At 35.3% G+C, this 7,253-nt stretch overlaps 1 pseudogene; it reads left to right on the top strand.

Annotated features, from left to right (window-relative positions):
• Window positions 1–552, top strand: LOC150078711 (histone H1 pseudogene; annotated as a pseudogene).
• The last annotated feature ends 6,701 nt before the right edge of the window (window positions 553–7,253 follow it).

The raw sequence follows: 7,253 nt of genomic DNA, 5'->3' as shown, positions 1-7,253 counted from the left end.
ATGGCTGATGAGACTACAGCTCTAATACAGTCCACACCTAAAAAGAGGAAGGTTATTAAGAAGCCAAAAGTGATGGCAACGCATCCCAAAGTGTCTGTAATGGTAAATGCTGCAATTTCTTCGCTTAAAGAACGTGGTGGTTCTTCTCTTCAAGCAATCAAGAAATATATCTCGTCCCACTACAAAGTAGATATTGAACGCCTGGGTCCATTTATCAAGAAGTATGTAAAGAGTGCTGTGGGAAGTGGAGATTTAATCCAGACAAAAGGAAAGGGTGCGTCGGGTTCGTTTAAGATGAGTTCTGCCTCTGCAAAGTTAACGGAAAATCCTAAGAAGCCGAAAAAGACATCTGTTATGAAAAAACCTAAAACTCCTGTGAAGAAAGCTGTCAAGGTTAAGAAAGTAGCAGTTAAGAAAGTTACGAGGAAACCAGTAGCAAAGAAGACTAAACCGGCAAAGTCTCCTAAGAAACTGAAGACTCCAAAACCGAAAAAGGCAAAACCAATGCCTAAGAAAGTTGCAGGAAAGAAAAAAGCTGTTGCAAAGAAATAAGTTTTTCTTTTTTAGGAATTCAACGGCCCTTTTAAGGGCCACCATATCGTGATAGAGGGAGCCAGATCGTACTGTTTTATCTATTCATTTAGAACCAACCTTATTTATTTCCAAAAACTGAATTTTTTTTTTTTACTGTTCTGAACTTATGGGTTTTGAAGCGCAAATTCTGTTTCAAGGTAATCGATTTCTCGGAACACTTAGCCCCAATTAAAGGATCCTTGAATTGTTTCTGTATGTACACCTTAAAATTTAAATCAGAAAATCGTCCATAGCCGGCCGTTTTGCTTTTTGAGGGATAGGTAAAATTATACAAGTACAGTACATGTATCAGTTTAATTAGGAGAATTCCTTCAACATTACTGTTTTTTTTTTTTTTTTTTTCTGAAATAATTAAATTTTACATTTCGGGGATTTTAATGATTAAGTGTTAATCATGTTTATCACATCTCCATTATACTATCACTATTTAAAGTATCTTTTTCACATTTGTTTTATTCTACAGAAATACCTATATTATGTAGCTATTTCTGTAAAGTAATAATACTTCTTTTTACAATAGAAATTAAATATATTTTTCCGCGGAGTGAATTTTTCTTAATATTTTTTCATTATTCGCTATTTGTTCGTAAAATTCTGCACAATAATTAGCAAAATTGCATTTAACTTGTGTTTGCTTTCAGTGTTTCTACGGTCAGTTGCGTTTTTTCTGACGTCAACAACTTGACTACCACTGAATCCCGGCAAACATCCAATGGCTGGTCATGCAGGCCATTGTTTAAATATTTTGACCCAACTCATATCTGTTGGCATTCTTTTATTTTTGAATCATCAGCATATTTTTTGAATATATCTCGTCAAAAAGCCCACTTTCTTCTGCATCAATTAACTTCATTTTATAGTGTTTCATGATATTAATATGGAGGCTACATACTGCATTGCAAACTGTCCCAATGCGGGGCAAATGACTTTAATCAGGAACGTATGGTCATTTTTAAGCGATAATTCTGGTCGCTGGCAGCGTACGTTAGTACTATACTTATAACGAATACGATGCTACCCAGAAAATCGATCACAGAACAAACACACTCCTAAAAGGAGCAATATGGTCTTAGTTGCTAGTTCTAAAACTCTACTACTAATTCCGAGTATACAACTGTATCCTCATTGATAAACTTAACTAATTTTTGAAAAGACGAAGGTGGGATATTGATCGATTCTTCTTTCAACACAGCGGTTACCAACTATTGATTGTAGCCATGTTGGTCTGACCGACAAAATAATGAAAATACCTGATATGAAACTAGTAGTTTTTGTAATGGTTGTATGACGTATTTATATGAACATGTGATTTTTGTTCGCGTAAGTAGTTGTTATAGGGGCATCGGCAACTAGGGCCATATTGCTTCGTGCATACTGTCTGTAAATTGCGTGTGTTCTGTGGTCGATTTTCTGTTTGCAGGAGGAAAAACCCGAACCTGATGTTTGGAAATGTCAGGCAAATCACCACCCACGTTTTTCCAACGTCAGGGAGAGTTATCTTGTTGTTCTTTAGGTCCTATACTGAAAAACAAATATAAACATATTTGGTGAAAGCTCTCATTGGTCAGTTGCCGATGTACCACTGTATTTATCGCAGCTGACACCAATGAGATGATCCGTTAATTGCACGTATTTGTTTATGTAAGAATTATAATAAGAGTAAACAAACTTTTCATATAATCACAATGTTGCATTGTATTACCCACAGAGTAGTAACATTTCTCTGTGGTGTTACCGTAAATAGTTATAAATAAGTAGTGATAAAGAAATGCATGTTCTAGGCGAAAGCTCTCATTTGTCAGCTGTGCCAAATACAATGGTACTTCGGCAACTGACCAATGAGAGGATCCCTTACATGTACGTTATTTATGTAAAGAGCAAAAATACTTTTTATACAATCACGTTGATATATTGGTGTGTTACTATAGAAGGGTGATAATTTATATAGTCACAAATTGACAAACAAATACACGTTCTTCGGGAAAGCTTTCACTAATCAGTTGTCGAAGAAGTACAACTGCAGTGAGCACAACTGACCAATGAGAGGATTTCTTCATTCATCGTGCTTTGATTATCGCACAGAGTAGTAACATAAGAGTGAGTTATGACCGAGATATTTTGAATACTCTACGTATAAATAACGACTCGCAGATTATGTTGGGGATGTCAAGGTCATTACGCAACCCAATAGGGCGGCTTTGATTTATTATGCAGCATTTATTTGATAATACTGCATAATAACCCCAGGGGCTCACATCTGGTGAGTATGGGCTTGGCACACCCAGGGTCCTGAGCTGGATATCATCATTCTTCTCTTTCTTGGTGATTCCTTTCTACTTCCTGTAAACACCTGGCTTGTAGTCGTGAAGGATATTGTGTACGGCGTGTGCCTTTTGTATGCAATAAAGAGTTCTTCTGACTCTTGTTTCCAACTTTTTTTTTTTTTTTTTTTGGTTGGTGCAGCCTCAGGCTTCCTTGCACCATATGACTAATAATACAACACGCAGTTAAAATTATACTGTAAATGACCACAGCCACAAGCATCAATTATTTTTTATATTACTTTTGCAAATAAAATTATTTTTGCTTGAGTTACATTTTGGCATATTATTAGTTTTCTTCAGTTTTTGTGATATGAATGTTTCAAGGCTGAAGTGAACCCAATCTATTGTTGTTAATATATTCACCTTTTTACCAGATTGCACATACTTATCTGACCTTTTTTCTGAACAACAATTGAACCGAGGATATTACTTCAATGTTTTCAGCTAATTAATAGCTGATAATTTTCGAGATTTTAATGTTATTATAAAAACTAGGAAAATTAATAATAAAATTTGTGGACTTCATCCCTGAATTTGATGCTATAAATCTGGACTTGGTTCATTTCATTTTAGGTTAAAGAAAAAGTATTCTCAGATGTTAATTTTTTTCTTAAGCTTAATTATCATACATGCGTTCATTTCATTGTCTTCATATTTTCATGTTCCTGCGACCTAGTAGGTACAGAGTGGTAAATTTAACTGGGGTAAGCTGGAGGTATATGCTGCAGTAATGCCAGCACATCATCCTTCTGTTTGGTGACAGTTTTTTTTGCTGTGTAGAGCAGTTGCAATTCATTATTTTTAAATGAAGACAACTTTCTTCCTGCTGATTTTTCTTTTCTATCCAAATTTCCTGGAAATCTAATAATTATTTCATACATACTTTCTTTGCATTTTATGAGAAGTGGTGAACTTCCGTTGGAAATAAAACCATTGAATTTTCAGTCTGTTGACAGGCTTCCTCATTGAGGAAGGCCTGTAAATTGACTTGAGAGGAACTCATCTCTTCATCTGTCTAAAATCAAATTTAAGAGGGTTTTGTTTTGATGTTTTCTTAATATACTCTGCAGGATGAAATATGTAGCTTTTTCAATTAATGCAAAGTCACTGTCATTAGTGACTTTGCATGAAAGAAATTTTTCATTTCTCTTAATGTAGCACCAACCTCTGGTTCAATTATTATTGGACCCAGTTAATTCAAAGAAATTGGTATCCAGAAGAGGCTAGACAGTTTAAGTAAAAGTTTGAAAGCTGTGTAACCTTTGCAATTGGGATACACATTCATTAATTACTGTTGAACATTTTATTTATATGAAGACTACAGAAATGTGAAGCAGGTTTTAAAGAAGACAAAAATATAAATGGGATGTGAGAACTTCAAGATTCTGGGGTTCCTTCTGGATTTGCAAGGTTCCATTAAATTCCCCTTTCTCTGCCAGCAGGATAGCAACATATCAGCACTGTAGGAGAATTTTCTGCCAGAAGTGAGTTGAGCCTAGTGCACACATAATATAGTAAATAATCTCCACTCCAAATCAAACTGGAAGTGGTCAAACAATTTTTTAAAGTGCTGGATCCTTATACAGCCTACGTTTCCAAATTTGTCTGATGCAAAGTGAAAAGTCATTCCACAAGTTAATTTGACATTGGCTTCACAAGAACTGGAAGACAAAATAATTGATGCTGAGAAAAATGCAGTTGTTTCACCTTGTAATGAAAATTACAAAGAACTAGTTGTCAGACTGATTGAAAATTACAGAAAAATGGGGTGCAGAATGTCAATCTAGCCCCATTACTTGCATCTCATCTGGATTTCTTTGTGAAATTGTTAGTGAAGAACATGATAAGAAATTCTGCCAGGACAATATAATAATTGGAGAAGGGGTGCCAAGTGGGATGATATCTAGTTGTTGTTTTGGGATGAACACACTGACCACAAAAGATAGATGTTCAAAATGTATTTTTAATGAAATTTATTTTTATTAACCCAAGGTGGATTTCTATTTTTTATTTTATGATTTTTTTAGCTTGTTTACTTGTAGCATAGATTAATACAGTACTCTGTTTCTGTACAGAAGTTAAACATTGTTAATAAATCTAATATAGGATTATTGCATATATACTTTTCTTTCATTTATGGGCAAACCATTGATGCTATGCAAAAACTAAGAATATATTTGGAATCAGCATACCAAAATTCAAAAAGATGCTAAGAAATGCAAATAACAAAATATTTTTGAAAATTTGTTAAGTACTGTGATTTGCGAAGGCCCTATGATCATGTGTGTGCATTCCTGAATGCAAGACTCTTGCTGAGGATTTTTTATAGTGGGGAAGGGATTATAAAAGTTGAAATAGGGAACTAGTATTTACCAAATTCTAATTATAAGGGCAAGTTGCTACAATGGATAAAAGGACGGTTGAGTAGGAGAAGACAGTGGTAATCAATGGGTTCTGCTCTATGTGGACTAATGCTATTAGTGGTGTCCCTTAGGGTTCGGTGTTGGGCCCATTGTTGTTTTCTTTTTTATCAAAGATATTGATGAAGGTATATCAAGCTTAATATCCAAGTTTGAAGATAATACAAAGGTTGGCAGGGTTGTTAATAACAGTAATGATGGTATGCTGCAACAGGATCTGGAAAAGTTGGGTAGATGGGCTGAGAAGTGGCAACTGAAGTTTAACATTGATAAATGCAAAGTACTGCATATGGGTAGTAGTAACCCCAGAGAAATGTACCAACTGGGTGGTGTTACACTCAGGGTAGTGGAGAATGAAAGAAACCTGGGGGTAATTGTGCAGTCAGATATGAAGTTTTCTGAACAGTGCAGGCAGGCAGGCTGCCAGAGTAGGATATAGGGTGTTGTCAATAATATACCAGAATTTTGCGAGCGGGGATAAGGATGTGATTATCCCCTTATATAAGGCAATGGTCAGGCCACACCTTGGGTACTGCGTACAGGTCTGGAAGCATCATTTTAGGAAGGATGTAGAGTTGCTAGAATGAATACAGAGAAGGGCAACAAGTCTGGTGAAGGGAACAAATGGGTGATCTTATGAAGAAAGGCTTAAGTTCTGCAAATTGCAGCATCTGGAGACTAGGCACCTGCGAGGTGATCTGATTGAGGTGTATAAGGCCTTGAATGGATTGAGCAGGCTCAATGCTGATGGGATTCTTCCTCTTGCTCAGATTGCAAACCTGAGGGGGCATAGATTCAAACTGAGGAAAGACAGTTGTAGAATAGATGTGCAGAAGTTTGCCTTTAGCCAGCGGGTAAAAGATTGCTGTAACAAACTTCCATCTATTGCAGTGGAAGTTGATAGCTTAAATAAATTCAAGGCAGAACTAGACAAACATTTGGAATAAATGGATCACTGAAATGTAAAGATTTTTTTTTTTTTTTTTGGCTGATGCTGTATAAGCTTTTTTTCTTGCATCATGTGCCTCTACTAATATTTGTGCAGAGCACATGCACATTATATGTGCATGTGTCACACTGGGACAGTATAATAAATAGTGTGTGCAGAAACACAGATTTCTGTTAACTCATGGAATGCTGTTCCAGTATATGTAATTTTAAGTAAAATTTATTGCCATTTGAAACAGCACACACATAATTAATCCATGGCATCATTGGAACCCACATTAATTGTGATAGACTGAAAAGCTAATCCCTTCACTTTGAGAATTAGATGTCTGATAGCATTCTTGAAATGCCATCAGAGCACATATCAAGGCACATGCTTATATCATTTTAAAGAAAAACTGCAGCCATTATCAATCCGCTGCAGTATGGAAGCCTCCTCAACAATTGATGTTGAGGGAAATGGACCATAATCAAAATTTTCAGAATTCCCATGTGGATTTAACTAAAATAGAGTAACTTTGCAGTAATTTATTTTGATTTGCACAGTTATTTAGAATATTAGCATTAGCATTAGTAATTCGTAATTAATAATTCGTAATTAGTAATTAGCATTCATATTTCAGTAAAGAATATAATTTTTATTTTTAGAAAATGGATGAAGAGTCACTAGTAAAGCTTTGATATCGATGGTTCAATTGTTGATGATCCTGCTAACTAACAAACTAAATGAGTATTTTGCATCTACATTCACACATGAGGAGTTATTCAGGGAAGGGAATGCCAAAGGTGAATTAAACTCTGGCAATGAGCTAGATGATTTTATAATAACTGAGAGTAAAGTGGAGGAGAAATCATTGAAGATAAACAAAAGAAAGGCACCTGAGGTAGATGGGATCTATCTAGTTATATTAAAAGAGGCGACAAACAAAGTAAGCAAACCTTTAGCCATAATTATGAGAGATTTCTT

This window comes from Mastigoproctus giganteus, chromosome 10, assembly GCF_048544385.1.
Source record: "Mastigoproctus giganteus isolate SK-2022 chromosome 10, ASM4854438v1, whole genome shotgun sequence".
NCBI classification, from domain to species: domain Eukaryota; kingdom Metazoa; phylum Arthropoda; class Arachnida; order Uropygi; family Thelyphonidae; genus Mastigoproctus; species Mastigoproctus giganteus.
Note: the sequence above shows the minus strand (reverse complement) of the source record. Positions and strands in the feature narration are given on the sequence as shown.